Below are 12,500 nucleotides of genomic sequence, written 5' to 3' on the forward strand. Positions count from 1 at the left end.
ATATATATATATATATATATATATATATATATATATGCATATATATGTATGGATATGTGTGTATATGTGTGTGTGTGCTTGTGTGTTTGTGTGTGTGTGCGTGCATCAATAATATTTGCCTGTGTGTATTCATAGATAATCTCTCTTTGTCTCTATGTCTGCCTGACTGTCTGCCTCAAGTGCATATGCATTTCGTCTGTGTAATAAACACATACAGATAAATAAATTTAAAATTATGTCTATGTACACATATAAAAACATTTCAGTATCTCTATTCTCACTTTCACTCCCAATATAATACATACAGCAACACGCAAACGCACTTTCTTGCACACACGAACAAGAATACACAGAAATATACAGATAAGAAAAATCAAACACTGACATATCTATATTTATACACACTCTCACACAAATGCACACGTATATATATATATTCATAATTTTATGTATGCATATTATATGTTTATGTACACACACATGTATATATATATATATATATATATATATATATATATATATATATATATATATGTGTGTGTGTGTGTGTGTGTGTGTGTGTGTGTATACATATATATACATGTACATATGTGTATATATATGTATATACATATATACATCTATATATACATCTATACATATATATGTATATATGTATTTATATTAATATGTGAAGTAAAGTATTGATAATGCCTGATCAATATTACGTTAATAGTTGCTATTTGCTATCACAATTATTTGCTGGTCAGTGAATTTTCTGTATGTGAAATCTATTTAATTTAAACCGGTCACTTGTATATGACAAATGAGTAGCATATTTCATACTAACATTATAATTTATTAAAAAGAAAGTAATTGATATTCTGATTTATCGATATTTTCTATTGAACCATTTTAATGTGTGGATGTCATATCGACAAGAGTTTTGTCAATGCTAGCACATTTTCTTGGGCATGCATTCAAATTGTACCCAATATTAAAATTTTATTTTATATTTTCATTTCCAGAATTCTGGAAGAAAATGTAATTTGAGATGGAGAGAAGCGTCTGGAATAAAGTTACATTATCGATGATTACAATAAACTTTCAGAATTGTTTTACTTTTGAAATCTTTATCGTCGAGTAAATGTGACAAAGTTTACATAATCAAAAAAAAAAAAAAAATATTTATTGCAAGAAACAGATATATACTCAGAGAAAAAAAATAAAAGTTCATGATTGTTTTTAGTGAAAACAAATTCTCGCACTAATGCATACACAGTAAAGGGTGTGATAGGGAAAGTGAGACACATATAGAAATATAGAGACATATACGTAGATAAATAAATGGATACAGGAAAGTGAGAGGGGTTAATGGGAAAACAAAAAATTACGAAAGTAACAAAAAAACCTTAGACGAAGAAACAAAGCAGGCAGGACAGTATGTGATGAAAAAGAAAGCGAGAAATCAAATATGTATTGCCAACTGTAGACTTAAATGTTTAACACTTTCGTGCTGTCACTAAAATACAAGTCTCACAAGTAGTTGTTTACAGTTTGATTTCGGAACCATCATTGAAACAAAATATTATAGAAAATCAAAAAAGTGATTTGAAGTTACTTTTTCTTGTTCAACGAAAGCACAATTATTAGATTTACTTAAAAACGTTGATAAAAATCTTCCAAATTATTTATTCCTGATATCATTACCTTGGAAGTTCCAACTCCGAAGTATCTTGAATGTACCAATTGCAATATCAATAAATAGAAATTTTAAGAACTTCGTATGCAGTAAACAAAGGGAAAAAAAGTAAATACTATTATTACATAATAATAGTAATAATCATAATCATAATAATAATCAATATTATTTCTCACATAGGACCAAGACTTAGAATTTAGAATAAGGGAATAGTTAATCATATCGACTGAATACAAGACTGGGACTTAGTGACAGATAATAATATTAGCAGCATTTTAGATCATTATTAACTTTAGTTTCTCCTTAAAAATTGAACGTAAAATATAATTTGAATATGGGTAGTATCCATGATTGAGACTTTTCGTTCAAGAACTGAAGATATATTTTCAGAAACTTTTATGAAATGGAACATATACTTTAAAATAAAAATTACCAAAATTAGTAAACTGTCGTACTTTTTGTCATACTTAGAGACATTAATAAATACGATAAGATGCTTTACTCTTTTTGTTAGATTTTATGATTTAAAATATTGAGAAATCCCACGGTTAAATAATTGATAATTTTGTGTTTAATTTAGAAATATATTCAACTAATTCTCTTCTATTTGTAATTCAATCTGCAGCCGAGGTTAGCAGAAAATTTGACGACTTCTATGAAGAGCATATATATTCAAACCTACTGTTGCTCTGCCAAAATGCATATTACTTTTAAAATCTAGGCGTATGAAGGCTTCACTTGAGGGCTTCAGTTTTATTGCATCCATATTTTGTAATATCAATTTTTGTAGACATTTACTGTCATAAAAATACTATTAAAACACTAAAGAAATCTAGTAATATCAAGTAAATTTAGATATAATGTTTTCATTTCTGAAAGGTCTACGAGAATGAAACTATTTCGTCTCGAATAGAAGAAAATAATTTGACAGCTCATATTACTGTGATAGATTACAACGAATCATTAATCCTGAGATACAGAAAGAAACAGAAAGAAAAATATCTCTAAAGCAATATCACTCACCCAATTATATTTCTGAATACTATTTCATATTCATTTCTTTTTTTAAAAAAATTACTGAAAGGATTATCATTATTTTTGAAACTATTTTAGGAAAAATACGAAACGTTGATAATAGTTTGTGACAAATTGTCACTAAATTCAATATGTATTCTTTATAATAAGAAAATAAGAAAACCTAACGTTTAATAATGCTGATTCAAGTGTTGGGTGCCTAAGAATCTAAATCTAATACGAAATGCAGAGAAAATACCCGACTTAGTAAAGTGTCTACAATTGTTAAGTGTGGTTCTGGTTTGGTACTGCTAATTAAAAAAAAACAGCATAATTCTTAATGTGAGCCTATAGAATATTGGTTTTGATTTTGATTTTAATCAGGAAAAAACGAATATTAATATTGATTTCATGATATCGGAAAAATCATTTTTTACAAACTTTCGTCAAATGATATGTTGGAATATGTAATTTGGAAGATTGTTTATATTTCTATGAACTCTTTGAAAAATGTGAATACATATAAAAGCTTATGTAGACATGTTTGGATATAAACATTTACAAGTACATAAACATTATATATTTCTTACCTCAAAATGATTTGAGGTGACAAGAATATGTCGCTGCCAGAGAAAGTGTTATCCTATACGTGTGAAAATTTTTGACAATAGTATGTGAAAAATATTTCTAAAATGAAACAAAAAACATCAGCACTTCTATTAATAAGTGATGATGATTTTTTGTTTCTTATAGGATATATTTCAGAGGAATGTGTTTTACATTGTAAATATCTGCAAAATATCCTCAAAAATTGTTGAATGATATTTTGAGGATTATGAACTCAATTCTTACATATGCATGAGTCTAAGAGCGAGAAAATAGTGATAAAGAGATGAAGAAATGAAAGAAGTATAAGAAAGAAGAAAATAAAAAATAAGAGAAAATTAAAATATGTATTTATAAAGAGAAAATAGTATTCATTTCATAATTGCATCATTATATTACGAAGCTAATGATATTTTAAATAATAAAACATTTCTATCTTTGAAAATCAACGGTTTTATTTTGTAAATAAAATTTGTTAGTTTAGAAATACGAGCTAAAGTGTCTTATGTATTATTTTACCAAATATCGTTAATGTATATATATATATATATATATATATATATATATATATATATATATATATATATATAAGCACATATGTACATAAATACGTATATACATGCATACAACACGCATATATATGAATATAGAATGCATGCATATACACATTTACATACATCTATACATTCCTATACTTATATATATCTGCACACAAACACATTTATGGACAGTTGTGCGGTTATTCTCCTTTTTAAGAGCCGCAAAAGTCGAATAGTATTTCTGGTTATACGTATTTCTGATCGCTATTAAACGATAAATAACACTGAAGATAAGTAGATATCTAATTTATTATCAATGCTTCTCTGTTTTCATCATTTATGCCCAAACATATTCATCATCCTATGCTCTAGTAAGATGAATTATGTCTCATTCAAGAAGTGAAGTAAACGTTTTCGCTAGTTAAGGGGAAGTTAACATTGCATAGATCCACACAAAATACCGAATCGCTTAATTTCTCACTAATATAAACGCACACACACACATACACAAATACTGATATGAATCTTCCACACCAACATTTCAACTAAGCCATCCATAATCCTTCTCTCTCTCATAATATACACATGGATGCCTATACATACAAACATAAATATATATATATATATATATATATATATATATATATATATATATATATATATATATATATATATATATATATATATATATATATATATATATACATATATATATATATATATATATATATATATATATATATATATATATATACACATACACACACACTATATATATGCATGTATGTGTATATACATTTGTGTGTAAGTGCGCATGTGCATGTGTACAGGTGAGTGTGCATGTGTGCGTGCGTGCTTGTGTGAACTCCAAGAAGTGTTTACTAATGCAGGCATTTATATTCACGTATATATATATATATATATATACACACATATATATGTATATATATTTATATACATATGCATGTTATGTCTGTATGTGTGCCTATGACTTGGGATTATGTTAAGCTTTCATTTCCTTGGGGTACATGAAAAATATCATAAATTCTTCTGTGATAGTATTTTGTCACATATTTATACATCGTTTGCTTCCTTGTAAAGAAATAAGAAATTGCTCAGTGTATACTGAGGTATTTCTAATTGCAATAACAATCATTTTAAAGTTTTCTGAAAAAAAGTTTTCCTAGCACCGGATGAAGGAGTCCAAAGGGCAACGCACTTGCCCTACCGGCCAACTCAACCGACCGAAAATACCTGTTTCAAGTCAACAATGGAGTATGACTGATCTCAAACACCGTTTCGAAGTTCAAAAAAATAGTAATAAATTAAAGAAGATGCTCAGTTAGGTTTATTGTAAAGCAGTAATATTTGTTCAATTGGCAAAAAGCTATACATACATGCGTACCTATATACATACTTGCATACATACATACATACACAGATACGTACATACACCCATGCATACATATATACATAAACATGTCTATATATGTATATATATATATATATACATACATAGATTCAAATATACATATATACATAAATGCGTATATATGTATATATATATATATATATATATATATATATATATATATATATATATATATATATATATATACATATACAGACATATATATATATATATATATATACACATATTTGAATATATGTGTATACATACAAATGTATACATATATATCTATATGTATTTATATGTATGTGTATATACATATATATGTATATATGTATATATATGTATATATGTATATATATGTATGCATATATATATATATATATATATATATATATATATATATATATATATATATATATATATATATATATATATATATATACATATATATATATATATATATATATACACACACATATAGATATACATACATGCATATATATATAATTGTTCCTATCCTTTTAGATAGAGCAAATTAAAAGGCGTTGGTGAGTTACCATCGCAAAATTATTGATATTAACGTTGAGATAATATTCGCGAGTCATATAATTTTGGCTCTATAATTTTGATATTGAGTTGTTAAATGTTTGGTTTATAGAGATCAAATGATCTAAAATTTTATAAGACAAGGAACGTAAAGTTTTTCATATAGAGTTTTAATAAATATATTTTTGAAAAACCGGATACATAGGAAAACAGGTCTGTAAAGTTATTCTCACTTTATTTTTACTTTTTGCTATGCTTTGTTTTCTCAATTTTCTATTCTTTTTCATATATATGTAGTTACACAATATATTTTATCACACCGTATATGTATGTATATACACACACACACACACACACATACACACACACACACATATATATATATATATATATATATATATATATATATATATATATATATGTATACAGGTGAGTGGACAAACGAAAGAAAGAGGCACTCAACACAGTAGGAGATACATATATTATTATGTAAAACAGCTTGATTTGGCCCCAAGTTTCGTAGTATTCTTACAAAAAGCTACGAAACTTTAAGTCGTACGGGACCGAATGAAACTGTTTTAAATAATAATAATAATAATAATAATAATAATAATAATAATAATAATAATAATAATAATAGTAATAGTAATAATAATAATAATAATAATATTAATAATAATAATGATAATAACAATAATAATAATAATAATAATAATAATAATAATAATAATAATAATAATAATATATGCACTCAAACACGCAAGGAAGGAGGAGTTATTATTTGGCTATTTAAATATATCTATGAATGGGCAATGTGACTATAGCGTTATTCAACTTTGAAAGAAGTTTTATCGTCGCCATGACGTTTTTTCCCAAAAGCATTAAAACCATAAATGAAGCATTTGTGACTGGTTTGCAGGGATTTTATCATCATTTTGAGGCTCGCATCATTAACAAGAACAGGAATAAGGAGAAAAATTACTATAAAATAGCGTAAAAATAAAATAAAAATAAGACACAATGATAATATCAACAATAACAACAACAACAACAATAATATAATAATAACATAATAATTTTCTAATGATAATGATTTCTTTCATTAGTCACAAGGGCTGTTAATAATAATAATAATAATAATAATAATAATAATAATAATAATAATAATAATAATAATAATAATAATAATAATAATAATAACGAAAACAATAACATTCACAATTGTATTACCAGCAGCAAGAACTGCAACAACAACAGTAATTACAATGACAATGAAACATGAGCAACAGTAACAATTATAACAACTAGAGAAACAACAACTATAAACGTATTAGTAGTTATGCTACTAGCATTAATAATAATAATAATAATAATAATAATAATAATAATAATGAGAATAATATTAATAATAATAATAATAGTAGTAGTAGTAGTAGTAGTAGTAGTAGTAGTAGTAGTAATCATAATAGTAAATATTATTATTAACGTTATTGTTACTATTATTATTTTGGTTTCCTTGTTAATCAAATGGGCCTTAAATAATTTAAAAAAACAAAAACTAGCAAAGTTAGCAATAGTTTGGTAATTTTCCTATCAACCCCATGATATATATATATACCATACATTACCATACATTATATATATACATATATATATATATACATATATATATATATACATATATATATATATATATATATCTTATATATATATATATGTAATGTTATGTCTGCTCCATGTCTTTCTCTTACGCCAACATTAGTTTTAATTCCTTGAATAATCTCGGGCAGTAATTATAAGAAAGCTGGAAACAAATCTCGCACGGTTGCAGCCATATTGTTTGCCACCAATAAAATGTCACACAATTTGGTTTTCTTACAATATGTACATTCAAATAACAATGCAAATTATCACAATTTCTTCACTTTTATGTATATATACATATACATACACATACATACAATACATACATGCATACATACATATATATATGCATATATATATATATATATATATATATATATGTATGTATGTAAATATATGCATATATATTCATAAATATGTATGTATGTATATAAAGAATAAAAAGTTTATAATGGTACGTATGTATATATATATATGTACATGTATATATATATATATATATATATATGTGAATATATATATATATATATATATATATATATATATATATATATATATATATATATGTTTGTATATATAATTCTGCATACATATCTTCCTTGTTTTATATCAATACTCATTGTATAATGTAACTTTTTCTCATTTAGAAAAGTTTGGTGTATTTCTTGTTATCACTTTAGATAAGAATTATGGTAATGCAAAATTACAAAACATTTCAGAAAGTAAGGTATCATTTAGAATTGTAATACAGGTATGTTACTTTGTAGTGTACTTGTTATCACTAAACTTTCGAATTTAGAAACCGAAATGTAGTATTAAGCATCACCATATACATATGTTTGTGTTAAAAAAAATTAAAACATAACATCATATATATAGTTTAAACATTATCAGATTCCTGAATTATAATAAATAATTGCTATATCATTATTTATTACAATTTCCAGAGTCTATAAAGAAAAGGAAAAAAAAAAAAAAAAAAGTAGGTGTAAATATAAGATAAAAGAAAATGAAAATGTTATTTTCACTTCCTTTGCTTCTTGTGTGAACCCTTGTTACTTTTGGCACTCGAATTATATGCCTGAAGTTTCCATCATAATGAGGGAACTTTAAACTTGGTGTGCTGATAATAAATGTGGGGATGCAATACTCATTGCTTTGGAAAATAAAGGCAACGTTAGGTTAAGTATTTTTATATATATGTGTGTGTATATATAAAAGAAAACCTTCTGCTCTTAGCTACACTCTAAAACACATTGTTTACGTGTAGCTAAAGCATTTTCTGGAAATTGTATATAAAATATTCACGATACTGTCTATTCATTCAATAATCCAAAATATAATATCGAATGAGAACGTCAAGAAGAGTCATTATTTTATATTTTGATTTTTAAAATAAATTCTTAAAATATTCTTAAAATTTCTTAAAATATTCAAGCATTTCAGATATTATATGTCTTTTTTTTTGTCATACGTTTTATGGAAACAGCTTTGTAAAAATCAAAAGACAATACACACTTTACTCTCATCCGCTAAAAGTCTTTTGTTTTTCATTTATGCCCTCTCTCGTTTAATCAATGGTTTTAATGTTATATAAATTTATATCAGTTCATATGAGAGTTTGTACAGAAGAAAATATAAAAAAAAGAAGAAAGAGTAGTAATTGGTGAATTATCGAATTCATATTTCACAGGTAATTTTCGGTCGGTTATAGAGGTTGCTAGCAGCCGACACATAGTTCTCCCCCATTACGTCTGACACAATTGACATCAACAGATTTTTTTTCGTATTTTTTAACATAGTGTAAAAAAAATATTTTCATTTCATGAATCTTTACCATTAAGATATGTTTTTGTTTTATAAAGCAATAAGAAAAGCAGTCAATATACATTACTATTATATGGTGTAATTACTATATAATATAAACTAATAATAACAATAGCAAATAGAATATGCGTTACAAAACTTATACACATTACTTTGAAGGGCGCGCAAAGTTTTATAAATCGTTTAGTTGCCGCATCTGCTGCGACCCAATTCTCACAAAGTGCATATTTAGTAATTTGTAAATTATTAACTCTTTGATAACATATCCAAAAAACAAGCATGAAGAATGGGTCATGTAAATTTGGAAAGCAATTGGACAAATTCCATAATCAGGTTATTCAATTGTTGAATACAAAATATAAATAGAAAAATTGAAGTTGCCCTTTCTTCATAAATCATGTATATTCATCGAAAATTTATCATCTTCATTTAATGCTTAGCGTTTACTACTACTTTTGTTGCTGCCGCTGCTATTGCTTTTGATAGTAATAATAATGATAATGATGATGGTGACAATAATAATAATAATAATAATAATAATAATAATAATAATAATAATAATAATAATAATAATAATAATAATAATAATAATAACAATAATATCGAACATTGTTGTTGATCTCGAGAAGCCTGTTAACCTTGAACAATGTTTTCCAAGATGTACTTATTGTTTTATGAAAGGAAACCCGCAAAGTATATTCCTAAAACTACAAATAATAAAGACAATAGTAACATTTCTTAAGTTTAGTGGTATCCTCAAATACGTTACTTTCTATTAAGCTTAAAATAGAGTTAGGAGAATATTAGCAAAAAGAAGAAATTTTTACTTCTGTACTACTATACACACGTTCACTTTGTAAAATTGAATAAATGAAGTTTATAGGAAACATACTAAGCGCGTTGAGAGAAGCTAACATGGGAGTGCCTTTACATTTATTGAATAGTGGCTTAATGGCATACATATATGTTAGTGAACCAACTTGTTTGTGCACTGTCAAATCCAAATTTGGCATAGACTTCGAAAGTAGTTATTCGGGATTATAATTCTCGAAAAAACTACTAAATCTTGGATTTTGGACTTGGATGTCTAACGCACAATGGAATTGACTATTGGAGGTTTTGATCAAAGATTAAATTGAAATAGTCAATAAATAAATTCAGATTTTGCACTCAATGTTAATGAAATTGTATAGAAATAACATTAAGTATAGAATTCTTATAAAGAACATATTATCACCCCGTATACGAACATATATAGTATTTACATCACTTTTCAAAATACATGTGTACATACAAACATACACACTTACATGTTTAGGTTTGTAATAGTAAACGGAAAAAATTGAATTCAGCACATAAATCAGGGGTTACACACACACACACACACACACACACACACACACACACACACACACACACACACACACACACAAACACACAAACACACACACACACACACACACACACACACACACACACACACATGTATGTATATATGTGTGTATGCGTGTGTCTGTGAGTATATATATATAATACATACGCAAATATATATATGTATATGTGTATATATGTATTATACATATATGCATACATGTGTTTGTGTAAGTGTGTGGGTGTGTAAACTTGACGTTGAAATCAAACACTTAGAAACAAACGTACACCCATGGTTTTCTTTTTAAAAAAAGAAATCAGACTGAAATTTCTGTAAGCTTGTAAAATTTAGTAGGGAAATAACTATTAATTCCTTGAAATTATCTCCCCTTTCCTTTGAAACTCGGCAATACTTACCGCTAGATTTTGTTATCTTTCTCAAACTTGGAAAGAAATTCTGATAAATTAACAATTAATTCTGTACAGAATTCAGTTCATCACCTTTTGACTAATATATATATATATATATATATATATATATATATGCATCATCTTTTTACACCAGGGCCGTATGACTGTTTGAAAATAATTCTATTGTCTTAATTGCTAAGTATTAAAATCTCTCATGGGACATTTTTCTCAAAGAACAGAATGCTCAGTGGTTGTCTATCTTTACATTTCGAATCATCAATTAAAATTTTTTCATAACACAAATTAAAGCATGCATACTACTATGTTTTTATCTTTCTATCGTTTGGGTGGGCATATATATAGAGACGAGTGACTAACATATTGGACAACCAGCTCAATCTCATTAATGTAAATTTGTTAAGGCACTCTGTTCTCTTTATGCCATGTACATAATTCAATATGCCTCGCTTCACCTATTTATGCATTATAAAGTTTTAGGTTTCGCCGCAAACAAGTCGTTAACTTCATATTCAGAATTGTGTATACATCCGTCACTTGACGTTCTAGAATGAAGACTACATATTGCTTTCATAAGAATATTTGGTCCATGAAAATATTTTATTTCAATCTAGAATATGTATAAAATATTTTTTGCCTTGTCGATAAGTAGTATCAATTTTCATGATATAAAAATATGAGGTCAAACTAATCGTTATGAGCTAAACCTTCTTCAGTCTATTATAAAATCAATATTTAATGTACCCTACAGTTAAGTTACAATAAATAAAGAGATATTTATATTCTAATAGCAAGAATCTCTTAGTAACAACACCCACCCTGATAATAAGGAAAACTTAAAACATTCATTGTCTAATATATAAAAAAATTAACGATCAAGTTTTTGTTTTATTAAATAGATAACTGCACATGCAGAGAATAACGTATTATCATACAACGGGTTAAAAGGGGTTAAGATAATGGAACGGAATAAATTTCGCTAAAAGAATATATTGTAAAAGAAAATAAAAATTTTTGTAAGCAAAATATGGAAATTATATTTCTTTCCATTTATATACTTTGATACCAGAAGGTTTTCACAAAATGTAGTGTTGCTACGCCTCAAAAAAAAAAAAAAAAAGAAAAAAAGAAGCCTACTTTTAAGTGCTAACGGTATATCAAGGAAAACCAAGGTGGGTGAATGCTGGAAAATATGTAAATTCACTTTATAAAGATGTGCATACGAATGTGCGATATCGCAGTGGCACACGCACACACACATATCTGTAAATAATTACACTCACACATATTATGCTTACATCTGTACACACACACATACACATATACACACATATATATCTATGTGTGTATATATTTCCTTGTATAACAATTGCTTCTTTTTGAGTATGCACAAGGCCAAACGTCAGAGTTGAGTGACGCAGTCAATCGA

General features: G+C 26.3%; 1 protein-coding gene across 10 annotated transcripts in view; it reads right to left on the reverse strand.

Moving 5' to 3' along the window:
• LOC106879147 (voltage-gated inwardly rectifying potassium channel KCNH7) overlaps positions 1-12,500 on the reverse strand; it is a 661,705-nt gene that overhangs the window by 60,999 nt on the left and 588,206 nt on the right. For 9 of the 10 annotated variants that reach the window (XM_052970719.2, XM_052970716.2, XM_052970718.2 and 6 more), the window contains one exon: positions 11,379-12,500. This exon is cut by the window's right edge and continues 899 nt beyond it. The exons of the other annotated variant lie outside the window; for it this stretch is intronic. The gene's annotated coding sequence lies outside the window, so the exon portion shown is untranslated. Of the gene's footprint in view, positions 1-11,378 lie in introns of those variants that run through there. 10 annotated transcript variants of the gene reach the window in all.

Source organism: Octopus bimaculoides, chromosome 9 (genome assembly GCF_046866305.1).
Source record: "Octopus bimaculoides isolate indiv1 chromosome 9, ASM4686630v1, whole genome shotgun sequence".
Lineage (NCBI taxonomy): Eukaryota > Metazoa > Mollusca > Cephalopoda > Octopoda > Octopodidae > Octopus > Octopus bimaculoides.